The sequence below is a fragment of the Symphalangus syndactylus genome, chromosome 11 (genome assembly GCF_028878055.3).
Source record: "Symphalangus syndactylus isolate Jambi chromosome 11, NHGRI_mSymSyn1-v2.1_pri, whole genome shotgun sequence".
In the NCBI taxonomy this organism is placed as follows: domain Eukaryota; kingdom Metazoa; phylum Chordata; class Mammalia; order Primates; family Hylobatidae; genus Symphalangus; species Symphalangus syndactylus.
This window is the reverse complement of record NC_072433.2, coordinates 131,140,711-131,153,878: the sequence shown is the minus strand read 5'-3', so window position 1 is coordinate 131,153,878 and position 13,168 is coordinate 131,140,711. Positions and strand designations below refer to the sequence as shown.

The following is a 13,168-nucleotide window of genomic DNA, read 5'->3' as shown; positions in this document are numbered from 1 at the left end:
CCCATGATTCCCATCATCTCCGTCATCCCCCTCATTCCCATCATCCCACAGGGAGCTCAGCACTCCCATAGCTGACACCTCACCAGGCAGGTTCCACTCTTTCCCTCCATCTCCTTTCATGCGCACAGCAAGCCTTCCGCGCTGTCCACTGTCCCCACTGTAGATACAGAAGCTGAGGTGTCAGGTCCCGCCTGAGGTCACCCAGCCAGAGTATGGTCGAGCTGGATCCCCAGGGGCCTCAGGAACACAACCCAACCCAGCAAGTCCAGAGTCCAGACAGCCTCCCCCTAGTTCCCTGCAGTTTCCTCAGGGCCTGGCCTGCACCACGTGCTCTGGAAGTATCTGTGGGATGGACAGAGGTGAGGAAGGAGCCTCCAGGGAGACAGAGGGATGGGGAGGCGCTGGGACTGACGGTCCCACCAGCGGTTCTCCTTGGCTTTGTGCTACTCAAGACTTGGAAGTCAGAGCGGGCCGGGTGCAGCGGTGCACGCTTGTAATCCCAGCACTTTGGGAGGCCAAGGCAGGAGGATTGCTTGAGACCAGCCTGGGCAACATTAGTGAGACCCCATTTTTACAAAATAAACGTAGCCAGGTGCCACTGCATTCCAGCCTGGGCAACAGAATAAGACCTTGTCTCTGAAAAAAAAAAAAAAAAAATCAAAGGGAGTCAGGGCAGTGCTGACCAATTACCAGCTGCTGGACATGGCTGGGCACAGGAGCAGACCGGCCTAGTTATCCTGGGCCAGGGCATCGCGGCTGCCCCCCCAGGGGCCTGGTTTCCAGGTAGCAGATGTGTGTCTGGGCTGGGGCAGCCTGCTCTTGTGCCATTTTTGTCACCCAACAGCACACACCAGGGATGGCTCCTGTCAGCCGCACAGTACTGCCCACCCTTTCCCACAGCTGCACAGCATGGCTACATGCATGCACCACCACCCTCGAACCCAAATCCGGCCTGCCTTGCCGAAGCAGGACAAGTAAATATCCTTCTACCGTTCAGTAAATATCCTTCTACCATCCACTCAGAAGGTGGCCTAAGGCAGAACATTCTAGATGGTTGGAGGGTGTGCACCCTTCACATGTTGATAGCTTTGCCAGTGACCCTCCTGAAGTCACACCAGCAGCCCCCTTCCACTCACCCCATGGGAGATGACCGTGGCCATAGCGTTAACAGCCTTCCTGTTTTTGCCAATCTGTTGGGTGAAAAATGGTACCTCAGGAGAAGTTCATGCTTCCTCTCTTTTTAAGAGGAAACATTTAACTTTTTTTTTTTTTTAGTACAGATGGGATCTTGCTATGTTGCCCAGGCTGGCTTCAAATGCCTGGCCTCAAGTGGTCCTCCTTCCTTGGCCTCCCAAAGTGCTGGGATTACAGACATGTGCCACTGCACCTGGTCTAACTTCTTTTTTTTCTTTTTTTTGAGATGGAGTCTCGCTCTGTTGCCCAGGCTGGAGTACAGTGGTGCGATCTCAGCTCACTGCAGCCTCCACCTCCCGGGTTCAAGCAATTCTCCTGCCTCAGCCTCCTGAGTAGCTGGGACTACAGGTATGCACCACCACACCTGGCTAATTTTTTGTGTTTTTAGTAGAGACAGAGTTTCATCATGTTGGCCAGGCTGGTCTTCATCTCCCGACCTCAGGTGATCTACTCACCTCAGCTTCCCAAAGTGCTGGAATTACACGCATGAGCCACCACCCCCCACCTGGGCTAACTTCTGATTGAAGTGTAACATACATACAGGAAAAAGATGCAGGTCCTAGGTCAGCTGCTGCATGCCTTTCACACTGACCAACAAACCTGTCAGCTGTCCAGAAGCCCCTCAAGCTCCCTGCAAGGGCAACCAGGCTCCTGACAGCACAGATCTTCACCTGCATGTGAGCTCCACGTGTCTTTTTTCTTGAGCGAGGAACTTGTGCCCACACCACACCTGAAGCTCCTCTGAGACCCTCCTTTGACGGCTCAGTGCACTGGCCACCAGGAAGGGAGGGGTGTGCCTCCAGCCGGTAGATGGAGGCTGCGGTCTCAGCTCCTCCACCCGTGAGGGACCCTCGGTCCATGCCTGAACTTCTCCAAGCCTCAGTTTCTGTGAAGTGAGGGCTGACCTGCCTGTCTCAGCGCTAACTTGAGGACTGCAGAAGATGCCCTAGGTGAGGTGCCGTTTCCTAGCTGTCACCCTCAAATGTCATTTGTCACCAAAAAGAACCTCACCATTTACAGGAGGGACACTGCCTTTGGTAGGATGGGCTGTGTGCCCTTAGCTGTGTGATCTTGGGCAAGTGGCTCAACCTCTTTTCGCCTCCATTTCTTCCAGGACGACCTGGGCGGGATAACACTAGGGGCTGTTTAGATCATTTCAGGAGCCAAGTCCTGTGAAGCCACTGGCATCGAGGCGCCCGGTGCACATAGACCTTCATAAAACGTGTTGAGGGACCTGTCACTGCACTTGTCTCTTCTCAACCCTGGGGCCAGCAGCTCCTGGGGCCCTGGGCTGGGGCTTTCCCGTCAGCAGTGAGCCCCTCTGTAAGGTTCGCTGAGGTTGCCTGGGCAACAAAGGCCGGGTCCCAAAGCATGTTGCTGCTGTTGGAGTCCAGGAAAGGCCTGGTCCCTGATCAGGGAGCGAGCAGAGCAAGGTAGTCCTGGGGCCCTGATCAAGGAGAGCTCGCCTTGCAGAGTGGCTGGACCTGAGCTGGGAGTGACTGCCTGGTGCCGCTTCGGCTCCTGAGTCCTGCTCCTACCTGGAGCTGCAAGTCCAGCCCAGCCTTCAGTCTGCTCTGCTCTCTGGCTGCAGCCTTTCCCAGCTTCAGCTGCCCACAGGGCCCAGGTTCCCCTGGGAGTATCCCAGTTTGCTCAAGTAGCAACGTTCACCACCTTTCTCTGGTACTAACTGGAATCGGCCTGCTTATACTACTCCTTCCAAAGCAGTAATAATAGTGCTAATTATATGGCCCGACTAAGCGCCTGCCATTTGACACCTTCCACTTAGTACCATGCATCCTTATGACAGCCTTGCAGTATACGGGTTATTATCTAGGGCAAAAGTTACAGTCAGAGCTGGGCACAGTGGCTCACACCTATAATCCCGGCTTACTTAGGGGGCCCAGGCAGGAAGATCACTTGAGCGCAGGAGTTAGGAGGCCAAGGCAGGAAGACCACGTGAGCCCAGAAGTTTGAGTTCCACCTGGCAACATAGCAAGACCACCATCTCTTAAAAAAAAAAAAAAAGGTTAGAATCTCTATTCCAATGAGAGGGCTAACTGTGTGTGGCAATTGTTAGCGCCTATAACCCCCTTTGCAGTAGGTGACACAGAGGGTAAGAAACTTGTTCAGACCACACAGCAGGTCAAGGGCAGACTGGGGACTTGGGTTCCTCTGGCTTGGGCCATCCTGGAGCCCCTCTGTGTAGCCCCAGGCACTGGGGCCACATGGGGACAGAGGAAGCCAGCAGCTCCATGCCAGGCGTGGCAGCGCCAGCCCTGAAATGCCCAGTTATTGTTGCAGTGAATGACAATTACCCCTGTCATTGAAGATCGTGGGTGACGGGCCTGCTCCCCCGACAGCCCCACGTAGAGTTGCCAGATTGAGGAGGAAAAAAACATAAAAACAGGATGCCCGGTTATATTTGAATTTCAGATAAGGAATACTGTCAAGTACGAGTATGTCCCAAGCATTGCATGGGACATGCCTCTACTAAAAAAACTATTTGTTAACCTGAGATTCAAATGTGATGGATGGCCCGCATTTTACCTGGTGACCCTGCCCTCCAGGGACAGTTGGCAACGTCTGGAAGTATTTTTGGTCATAGAAGCTGGGGGTGCTACAGGGTCTAGAGGCCAGGGACACTGCTCAACATTGCCTGACACACAGGACAGCCCCACCGCAGAGAATGACCAAAGTGTCAGCGGCACCAAGGCCAGGGGACCCTAGGCCACACACGAGCGTTTCCATGGCCAGGCAGGGTGCCAAGTACGTGGCTTTTTTTTTTTTCTTCTCATAGTCGTCCTGCTCTTGTTTCCATTTTAGGGATGAGTAGATTGAGGGCTGGAGGAGGGGACACCGCCGGGAAGTGATGGAGCCAGGGCTGGACCTGGGCTTCATTTTTTTCTTTTCTTTGGAGACAGAGTTTTGCTCTTATTGCCTAGGCTGGAGTGCAATGGCACGATCTTGGTTCAGTGCAACCTCTGCCTCCTGGGTTCAAGCGATTCTCTTGCCTCAGCCTCCCAAGTAGCTGGGATTACAGGTGCCCACCACCACGCCCAGCTAATTCTTTTTGTATTTTTAGTAGAGATGGGTTTTCACCATGTTGGCCAGGCTGGTCTCAAAATCCTGCCCTCAAGTGATCCACCAGCCTCGGCCTCCCAAAGTGCTGGGATTACAAGGATGAGCCACCACGCCCAGCGCCACCCCCCAGCGCTATTTTCTTTCTTTTTTTTTGGGGGGGGACAGGATCTGTCTTGCCAAGGCTGGGGTGCCATGGCGTGATTGCAGCTCACTGTAACCTTGAACTCCTGGGCTCAAGCAATCCTCCCTTCTCAGCCTCCCTGGTAGCTGGGACTACAGGTGCACATCAACATGCCCGGCTAATTTAAAAAAATTTTTTTTAGAGATGGGGTCTTGCTATGTTGTCCAGGCTGGTCTTGAACCAGGATTGCTGGGCTCAAGCAATCCTTTATCCTTGTCCTTCCAAAGTGCTGGAATTACAGGCATGAGTCACTGTGCCCGACCCTGGACCTGGCCTTTGGAATGTGGGCTCACCACACTGTACCCACACCCTCCACAGCCTTCCCAGAGCGCCCAGTGCTAGGATGAGCAGGAACAGACCACGGGAACTGGGAGGGCTGCCCAGGAGGGAGGAAGAGCAGTTAGTGCCCAGCGCAGGAATGTGGTTTGGCTGGGCAGAGCCAGGCGGCTGGGCGCCTTCCCCCACCTTGGTGTGCCGAAGCTCCTGTAGCTCCTCTCAGGTTGTCTCTCTCCAGCAGCTCATCCCTGACGCAAGCCAGGGCTTTTTCCTTAATTAAAAAGAGATTTAAAACATCCACTGCTGTCTCTATTGGGCCTGGGATGCCTTGAAAAGGTAAAACCGCCAAGAGCTGCCCCAGCCTCATCCATAATAACACAAAGCTTTCCCTGTAATTGGAATTAAAAAAAAAAAAGATTAAACGCATCTGGAACCCTTGGAGGAATTTATCAGTTTGCTTTTGAAAGACCTGCACTAAATCCAGACACCCGGTCATCTCTGAGGGATTAGTGTCAGCCCCGCTCAACCCCTGTGGCCCCTGTGTTCCTGCCTCAGGGGCTTTGTGTGTGCTGTGGCCTGTGGCCCCTGTGTTCCTGCCTCAAGGCCTTTGTGTGTGCTGTGGGTGCCTTGGGGATTTCTCCTGCCACTTTCTGATTGACCCCTTCTGAGAAGCCTTTTCCAGCTCCCAGTCTCCCCTAAACTCTGCTTCTCCCCGCTGTGAGCGGGCTTATCATCTGCCCCTAGTCCCTGCTTGAACTGACCCAGGATCTTGGAAATATCTTTGTGCTTCCAGCCCCCAGAGCACAGGCTGTGCATGAAACCCTGCGTGGCTCCTGCAAGGGCCCTGACTTCTCTGTGCCTCAGTGTGCCCGTCTGGAAGATGGGGGCTGCCTCACTGAGAGGATCAAACGATCAGTGCCCAGAGGCATTCACACAGTCCAGCCTCCCACAAGCACTGTTCTCAAAGCTCAGCATCTTGGGCCCCTCCCAGTGATGGCTTGAATCACTGGGGACCCTCCTGCTTTTTCTCCAGTTGACCCTGAAATCTTGGGGACCCCATTCCTGCTACTGAAGCCTGGACCGGAGGTGTAGGGGGAAAGGCACGAATAAACCTCTGTAGAGGCGGTTCTTTCCTCAACAGTGTCTGCAGCACCTGGGGCCATGCAGGGCACACAGCAGGTGCACAATAAATGCCTGTTGACTGGCCACCTCCCTGGCCCAGGCTCAGAGCTGGGGCGTTACACCTGTGTTGTAAAGGAGGATGACATAAGCTGGCTCTCCAGGTGAGAAAGCCCAGGCCGAGAGGCAATGTCATAGCAGGAAACAGAAGTGAGAGTCAGATGGGGGATGTCCTCCTTCCCAAGCCCCTGGCCATTCCCATAGAATAAGGGAAAATTGTGCCCCAAGAGTCAGGTTGGAACCAGGAATATTTTGTGTAGCACCCACTCCAGCCGTGTGACCGCAAGGGGGCGACAAGACACCCAACCCACACTCAGGGGGCTGTAACGGTAGCCGTTGGCACCCAGTAGGTGCTGAATGTTGAAGGAATCAATGAATAAGTGCCCTGAGGACAATTACACCTGCGGTTCAAATCACGTGATGTGAATCTAAGCTTAGTATCAACTCATGATCTGAATGACAGCTTGTGTTTATTGCGTGTGCACAGCAAGGCCAGCACTGGGGTTTTCTCATCCACAAAACGCATGTAGAATCATCGCACTGCCTTGGCTGGAGTGAGGACTCAAGTGTGGTCCTTAACCTCTCGTGCCTGCCCACCCGGACCTGGGCATTGTTATTTACCCCAGTTCTGCAGGTGAGGAAGCAGAGGCCCAAAGAGGTGGGGCCACTGCCCAGGTGGACCGTAGCCCAGTGGGCCATCTGGCCGTCCGTCGCATCGAGGGTCCAACAGGCTGGAGCCCTCTGTGTGTGTGATGGTGACTTGGGGAAGAGGGCGGGGTCCCATTCAGGGCCTCCAAGTGCAACGTCTGGGGTGCAAGCCCGAACACTGTTTTTAAAAGAATCAGGCTGCGTGGGGTGGCTCATACCTGTAATCCCAGGACTTTGGGAGGCCAAGGCAGGAGTTCAAGACCCATATAGTGAGGCCCTGTCTCTACCAAAAAGTTTAAAACTCAGCCAGGTGTGGTGGAGAGTGCTTGTAGTTTCACCAAGCACTTTGGGAGGCCAAGATGGGAGAATGGCTTGAGCCAGGGAAGTCAAGGCTGCAGTGAACCTCAGCCACAGAGAGAGGCCCTGTCTCAAAAAATATCAATTAATTAATTAATTTAAATGAAATGAAAAAGAACCAGTAGAGGGCGCACGTGAGCCGTGATGCCGGCGCTTGCTCCTGTCTCCAGCGGGTGTCTGCGGTGACCTCTGGGCGGCCCGGAGTTCACCAAGAGCTGGCACAGGAAATGGTGCCCTGACCCCAGGGACCTGGGCATCCTCCACAGAGCCTGGATGTGGCATCTCGGGCACGGGCTTGCCTGGCTCAGGGCTTTTGAAGGATCAGGGCTGCTGATCCCAGCAGTGGTGAGGGCAGTGGGGCCTGGAGCTGTGTCAAGCCCCAGCCCTACTCCCCGGGCTCTGTGTATTCCCAGCACGTCACCTCCCTTCTCCAAAGTTCAGTGTTCTCTTTTGTAGCATGGGCGTGATCCTAGTGTTCTCCCTGAGGGATGGTGTGAGGGTTGAATGCAGGAGTGCGAATGGCAGGCTCAGCCCAGAGCCCAGCTCCGGACGCTTAGGAAGTGGTGGTCTCAGCACAGAGGCGGCACAGCACCCCCAGCTCAGGCCCCCCCAGGCCCCGGCCAGCTGGCTTCCCGAGGGCCATTTCTCCCCACACTTGGCAGCCCCACACCCCACACCTGGCATTTCCTGCAAGGCTGGTGTCACAACAGTTTTACAGCCAGGGAAACAGGCTCCAAGAGTAAAGCCACCTGTTCCCATGGTGGCCCTAGCTCAGGGGTTCCCATCCCCGGCTGTTAAAGTCACCTGGGAGTTTTTCAAAATCCTGGCGCTCCTCACGGAGCCTTGAATCAGCCTGTCTGGGCTGAGGCCCTGGGTAGGTGACGTTAACTTCCCAGGTGATCTCAGTGGGCAGCCGCGATGGGAGCCGCTGTCCTGGAGCTAGGAGGGTGCAGAGCCGTGTCTCAAAGCCTGTCCGACCTCGCCACGCCAGCACCCACCTATGTAACCCGTGTGGAAAGCCAGCTCCAGGGGCCCGGGTTCTGTGGTCTGGTCTGCGTGGCCCCGCACTGCAGAGGACAGTGCATGGCCGCAGAGCAGGAGTCAGGGCCTGGTGACCCGCAGCACGAGGCTGGGCTGCCTCCCCAGAAGTGGGAAGGGCTTCCCGCACAGGCGCCATCCTTCTGAAGCCTTGGGTCCGGCCTGGGTCCCTGGGATCTGCTCCCTTCCTTCTGGAATCCCAGGCTCAGGAAATAGGCTTTTAATAGCCCGAGGCAGGCACGTAATTAACAAATAACAATTCTGGCCTTAGCACAAATGAGCTCCTTGTCTGGGGCAGGGCTGGCATTTGGTTTTTAATCCCCAGCATTGGCTTCATCCTCCTGAGAGCGTTCCCTCCTGTTTGGCCACCTCTGCTGCTGACGCTGGGCAGCCCCTGGGGATATGAGAGGGGCTGGGGTCTCTCCCTCCTCCTCGCCTGCCCTGCCCTCTCCCTCCCTTCCTCCTCCCTCTCTCCTTCCTCCTCCTTCTTCCCTTCCTCCTCCTCCTCCCTCTCCCCTGTCTCCTCCCTCCTCCTCCTCTCTTCCCCTTCCTGCCCTGTCTTTCCTCCTCCCTCCTTTTCTCCCTCCTTCCCTCTCCCCTTCCGTCCCTCTGTCCTCCTTCCCTCCCTCTTTTTCCTTCTCCCCGTCTCCTCCCTCCCTTCCTCCTCTCCTTCCTCCCCTCTCTCCTCCTCCCATCCTCTCCCTGCTCTCTTCCTTCCCTTCCTCCTCCTCCCTCCCTCTTCTCCCTCCTCCCCTCTCTCCTCCTTCCCTCCCTTCCTCCTCTCTCCCTCTTCTCCCCGCTTTTACTCCTCCTTCCCTCTTCTCCTTCCTTCCCTCTCCTCCTTCCCTCCGTTCTCTCCTCCCTCCTCTCTTCCTTTCCTCCTCTCCCTCCAACCCCCTCTCCTCCGAGACTTTTGCCTCTCCAGGGCTCACTGAGAATCTGATCCTTACAGATTATGTGTGTAGGTTTTGTCTTCAAACTCCAGACCACGTTAAAATGCAAATGTGGGGTGTTTTATTTTAGAATCTTGGAGTATTCACCGAGGAAGGGGTTTGGAGAGTGAGCAGGGAGGCTCCCTCCTGTTACAGATATGATCATCAGCGATTCCTTTTGTCAGGGGCCTCCGCAAGGAGCTCTTTGTGGATGATAATAGAGAACACTTATGGGGCAGCTGGCTGGGTGAAGGGCTTTCGTGAATTCATTCATTTCCTCACACGCAGCCCTTCAAGAGGGGGCTGCCCTGCCCACCTGCAGCTGGGGTTGTGGCTGTGGCTTTTGTTTTTGGCATGAACAAGCCTCAGGCTTTCGAGGTTCTGTTATTGCCAGTGTGTCCTAGATCCCAGCTCCCCTCCACAGCCAGTCCTGGATGTTAAAGGGCAGGGATTGGCAACCACAGCCCTGAGACCCAATCCTGCCTGATGCCTGCTTTTAGAAATAAAGTTTTATTGAGACAGTCATGCTCGTTCATTTCCACTTTGTCTACGGCTGCTTTCAGGCTGCCGTGGCAAAGCTGTATGTGTAGTTTGTGTGGCCCACGGAGATCAAATATTTCCTGCCTGGCCCCTTGCAGAAAGTTTGCCAGCTGTTACATGGGATTACGGCTACAGGAAGCACCGGCTCTTGGGGTCAGCCAGATTTCAGTTTGGGGATGGATCCTGGCTCTGCCTCCCACTAGCTGTTCAGTTGTGTGTGGATATTACTCTCTTAGGTCCCCAGTTTCCACATCTGTAAGACGGGGCTGGTGACACCGAGCATGGTGGCAATGGAGACTGAAGGAGCACACGTCTCCAGCCCCAGTAGCTTGTCTGGGCACTGGCAACACATCCCTTTGTTTGTGGTTGTTTGGGGTAGGGGCGCCTCTCTCCAAGTAACTTCCTTAGATTTGTTTCACACTCTGGGCTTCTGTGCAAGAATGCAGGAGAAACGCTCTCTTCTGTAAAGAAGGTTCAAACCCCACTGTATTAGACCTGCTTCGGGGGGGCTGTGTGGGTACCGCTGAGGGGCTCAGAGTTCTGTTGGGCTGAGGTGGCCTCTTCCCTCAAAACTACCCAGTAGTCGGGGGCCAAGAGTCTTCCAAGGCCGGGCGCGGTGGCTCATGCCTGTAATCCCAGGACTTTGGGAGGCCGAGGCGGGTGGATCACAAGGTCAGGAGTTCAAGACCAGCCTGGCCAATATGGTGAAACCCCGTCTCTACTAAAAATATAAAAATTGGCTGGGTGTGGTGGCAGGCATCTGTAGTCCCAGCTACTCGGGAGGCTGAGGCAGAAGTATCGCTCGAACCCAGGAGGCGGAGGTTGCAGTGAGTCGAGATCAGGCTACTGCATTCCAGCCTGGGCGACAGAGCGAGATCCGTCTCAAAAAAACAAAAAAACAGGGGGCGGAATCTGGACAGAGACAAGACGCAGGGGGACTACAATGTGAAGGCAAGAGGCAGAGACGGGGTGAGGCTTCTACGAGCCTAGGAACGCCAGATTGTCAGCAACCCCCAGAAGCCAGGAGAGGGACTTGGAACATTCTCCCCTGTAGCCTCCAGAGGAACCAGCCCTGCCAGTACCTGGATCTGGAACTTCTGGCCTCCAGATCTGTAAGACAATGAATGTCCATTGTTCCAGCCACCCGGTTGATGGCGCTTTGTTGTGGCAACCCCAGGAGACTAAGGCACTGGGGCTCCTCTGGAGGCTGATTGATTGCTCACTTTGGAGCTCAGGCTGCAGGCTGGCGTCTCTCCGAGCATGACCCGGAGCCCCCCTCCATCAATCATGGCTTTGGACACCCAGTGTAACCACAGCCCCTGGCAAACAAAGACTCTCCTATCAGGCAAGATGTTCCAAGGGCTTAAAGAGCACCTCCCAGAAACCGCGGACAGAGACCAGACCTCTTTTTAGGCAAGGTTAAATTCTTTACTACACAAAGGGCCCAGAGAGGAGGTGCAGTGTGCCTGGGGTCACACAGCTGGTGGCCTGATTCCAAAGCCAGTGTGCCTGCTGCTTTCAGTTTTTCTGAGCCTACAGCCTTGGTCAAGCTGCAGGTGAACCAAGAATTTGGCCTGAATGGCATGGCTCCAGGTCCTCTAGGTGTACATGCTTTTGTGGATTCAAACAGATCATCCCTGACGGCCCAGGTGTAACCTGCCTCTCAGAGGAACACCCCTTGGGTGAACAAAGGTTGCCCTGAGAAGCCCCCTTTGATTTCCCCACAGCCTGGTATGAGATTCCCACTGTGCACCTGCCATCCCTTCCTACTGGGGTCAGGGAAAGATTTGCTGACTCTATCAGTAATCTATCACTGCATAACAAACTATGCCAAAACTTTGTGACTTAAACATCAAACCTTTATTATCTCAGAGTTTCTGTGGGTCAGGAACTGACGAGTGGCTTATCTGGGTGGTTCTGGCTCAGGGTTAATCATGATGTTACATCCAAGATGTCAGCCAGGGCTGCAGTCTCATCTGATGGCTGGACTGGGGCTGGAGGCTCCACTGCTGAGGAGGCTCCCTCGTGGCTGTTGGCTAGAGGCCCTGATTCCTCACCCACGTGGGCTTCTCCACAGGCTGCTTGAGCATCCTCCTGACATGGTGGCTGGCTTCCCCAAGAGCAAGTGTTCCAAGAGAGGGCAAGGAAGAAGTTGCAGTGTCTTTTATGACCTCACCGTGGAAATCACACACCATCATGTCTGTCCTATTTGTTGGAAGCAAGTCACTACGTCCATCCACACTCAAGGGCTTAAACTCTGCCTCTCAGAGCCATATTTCAGAACTCCCACACCGACCCTACAATGGTCACTTAGGAACATTGTCCTAATGGTGGTCAAGGGAGGCCTGAGAACAGTAGGAAAAATATCCCCCCAACCCCTTATTACTCAGCTTCTCCTGTTGGTCAGGGGCTCTGATACTTGAGCTAATTCAATCCCAGCCTGGCACTGTTTGGGGCAAAACCAAAGTGATAGGGCATAGAGACAAGGATTGTAACACCTAGCTTAATGCTGCCTGAAGGGTTTTTGGTTATGTTTAATTTTCTTTTTTTTTTTTTGAGACGGAGTTTGACTCTTGTTGCCCAGGCTGGAGTGCAATGGCACAATCTTGGCTCACCACAACCTCTGCCTCCCGGATTCAAGCAATTCTCCTGCCTCAGCCTCCCAAGTATCTGGGTTTACAGGCACCTGCCACCATGCCCAGTTAATTTTTTTTTTGTATTTTTAGTAGAGATGGGGTTTCTCCGTGTTGGTCAGGCTGGTCTCAAACTCCTGACCTTAGGTGATCTGCCCACTTCAGCCTCCCAAAGTGCTGGGGTTACAGGTGTGAGCCACCACGCCCGGCCTTTTTTTTTTTCTCAAGATGGAATCTTACTCTGTCATTTACACTGAAGTGCAATGGTGTGATCTCAGCGTACTTCAACCTCTGCCTCCCGGGTTTAAGTGATTCTCCTCCTGCTTCAGCTCCTGAGTAGCTAGGATTACAGGTGTGTGCCACCACACCTGGCTAATTTTTGTATTTTAGTAGAGACAGGGTTTCACCATGTTGGTCAAGCCGGTCTCGAACTCCTGACCTCAAGTGATCTGCCCGCCTCGGCCTCCAAAAGTGCTGGCATTACAGGCGTGAGCCATCGCCAGCTGGCATTTGAAATTTAAAGCACTCCTACTTACTCTGTCCCGAGCATGCACTAGGCTCAAGGGAAACACAGATGAATGAAATAGAGGCTGTCCTCCAGGTGTTCACAGCAAATAGAGGCAGAAGTAAAAACAAATCATGTCATTCATTGATGAATGAGTGAGTGCAGATGGGCAAAAAAGGGAGCAGCAAGATCTGCCGGGACACCTTTCCCAAGGAAGAGCTGTCTAATCAGAGAGCCCAGTGTGGGCAGACAGAGGCTCAGGTCCTTAGCTCGGCTGTCACAGTCTCTTCCCTCTCTGAGCCTGTGTCCTCACCTATAAATTGGGATCATACCACCTTCCCTGCTCCCAGGACCAGTGTGGGCATAGGGGAGACACAGGGTTACTTTACAAGGTCCGAGCCCCAGGGAGGTTCCTGAACCCTGGGAGGGGTTCCTCTTAAACTTAAGCAGTTCCAGGGTCCGATTCACCCAGAAGGATCCAGCATCACTGGGCTGGGTCCCGTCTCAGCCTCTGGCAGCACCAGAAAGCAAGGAATCTCAGAGGCCCCAGCCCTGCAGCTCCTGGGCTTTGAAGGATAAGCAGGAGCTTGTTACTCAGGCAGAC

The 13,168-nt window shown here is 54.3% G+C and overlaps 1 protein-coding gene across 6 annotated transcripts in view; it reads left to right on the top strand.

The window, feature by feature from the left end:
• C11H16orf74 (chromosome 11 C16orf74 homolog) overlaps nucleotides 1-13,168 on the top strand; it is a 47,866-nt gene that overhangs the window by 31,485 nt on the left and 3,213 nt on the right. The gene's annotated exons all lie outside the window — the stretch shown is intronic.